Source organism: Polistes canadensis, unplaced genomic scaffold (genome assembly GCF_001313835.1).
Source record: "Polistes canadensis isolate GaletaPanama2010 unplaced genomic scaffold, ASM131383v1 scaffold_4, whole genome shotgun sequence".
In the NCBI taxonomy this organism is placed as follows: domain Eukaryota; kingdom Metazoa; phylum Arthropoda; class Insecta; order Hymenoptera; family Vespidae; genus Polistes; species Polistes canadensis.
The window spans coordinates 2,074,060-2,076,152 of record NW_014569551.1 but is presented as its reverse complement, the minus strand read 5'-3'; positions in this window follow the sequence as shown (position 1 = coordinate 2,076,152).

Genomic DNA, 2,093 nt, shown 5'->3' with positions numbered 1-2,093 from the left:
TTTCTCTCTCTCTCTCACTTTTGCCGGTCCTCCTTCTAACACCCCACCCCATCCCATATCATCCCCTCTTTTCTATCTCATTTTCTTTTTCTTCAAAGATGGCTGCCTTGGTTTTGTTAATTCAAATGCGTTTTTACTCTTCCTTCTCTCGCTTTCTCTTCTATTCTCTTCTCTCTCTCTCTCTCTCTCTTTCTCTTCTATTTTCTCTTACACTTTTATTTTCATTCCTTTTTTTTTTTTTCTTTTTCTTCACGCAATTTTAATTTAATCAAAAGCGGAAGAAGAAGAGCCGAGGGAGGAGAGCGTTCGTCATTTGGCGTACCTTTGGAGGAAAAGGTGGAGAAGTAAGGGGAAACAGGAGGGGGTAGGTTGAAAGAAGGGTTGGTAATGACGAGGAGGAGATGGAAGAATTAGAGGTAGAGGAGGAGGAGGAGGAGGAGGAGGAGAGAGAACATTTAAGGGAGGATTTAGAAGAAAAGGAAAAACGTGTTACACGTGTACGACACACCTCGAGAGAACACACCTCGCTTTTTATTTGAACACTTAGGGTAGAGTTTTGGGGCCCGGACCGCCGAGCAAGCATCCATTTTTGTTTATCTCATTTCCAATCGTTTCTCTTTCCCTTTTTTCTTTATCTCTTTCTCTCTCTCCCTTTCTCTTTGCCCCTCTTCTTTTCTTCGATTTATCTCTCTCGTTAATTTGTATTGTATTATTTTTCCAGCCCGTCTTTATATTATATTCATTGTCTCAGAAATGATATATGCACAAACAATTGGTGGCTATAATAAACGTTCTTTGAACATTCTTCTCATTCGATTTGATTATTGATAATCGAACGATAGGATATACATACTCCACGGTCGTCAGAAAAATCGGTTCGATCCGCGCCGAAGGAAGAGACGAGGATGACGCGATGGATGATATAATTTATTATTATACTCGCGACTTTTATTTTCTTTTTTTTTTTCTTTTTAGAGCTCGTTTTTCAAACAAATTTACATTCGTTCTCATTGCAATTGTCAATTATCATCGTCGGTAAATCAATCAGTATCATAATAATCCGTATGATCATCGTCAATTGAATAAATATATTTTCTTGCCATTTTCTTTCTTTCTTTTTTCCTTCTTCTTTTGAATTTTAATTTTAATTAGGACATACGAGCTCCGTTTGACTATCTTCTCTCTGTATTCCCCTCTCCTCCCCACCCCCACCAATCGGAATTTCTTTTCAATTATTCTTTTGGACGGCGGACAGAAGCGTCTCAACTCTCTATTTTTTTTATTTATTTATTTAATTATTATTATTATTATTATTATTATTATTATTATTATTATTTGTTCTTTTTTTTCCCCTTTCTTCTGTGTCATTTATTTTTATGTACTTTGTGTATGTGAGAGAGTATGCGCGCGCGTATCTGTCTGTATGTTTGTATATTTTTAAATAATCCATCCGTACCATCATTCTCGAAGCACGACGTATCCCAAGAAAGATGAAAGGGAATCATATTTAATTTATTACTTTTGTGTTTGATTTATCGGCGTATTTTTTTTCTTAAATTTTCTTCTAACGCGTGTGTTGTTTTTTTATGTCCTGGCATATATATTCATACATATATATATATATATATCTGTGCGTGTGATTTGCGTTCGTCAATAACGTCTCAGGGCCAGAGGGAGGACACGTGCAATTTCTTTCTTTCTTGGATTTATTTTTTTAGTTCGCGCGGTGGTTTAACGATCAGACACGAAAGACACCCCCGGAAGAGAAAGCTTCGTTCGACGCGATTTCGATTTACGATTTCAATTTCACACAATTTCAATTTTTTTTATATTTATTCAATCTATAGCACGCGTGTGTGTGTGTGTGTGTCTCGGCTCGTCCCGGCCCAAAAAAGTCGCGTGGCAGGTATTTTTTTAAGTCACCTTCGTTCTAAAGAAGGGGGCGTTGTATTTTCCGTTATTATTGGTTGCAATTGTTTGTTGCTGTTACTTTTGTTTTCCTTTTTTTTTTTTTCAAACTTTTTTTTTACTTTTTTTTTTTTTTTTTTTTTTTGTAATAGGTACACTTGTTGTCCTTTGACATTGTTATAATT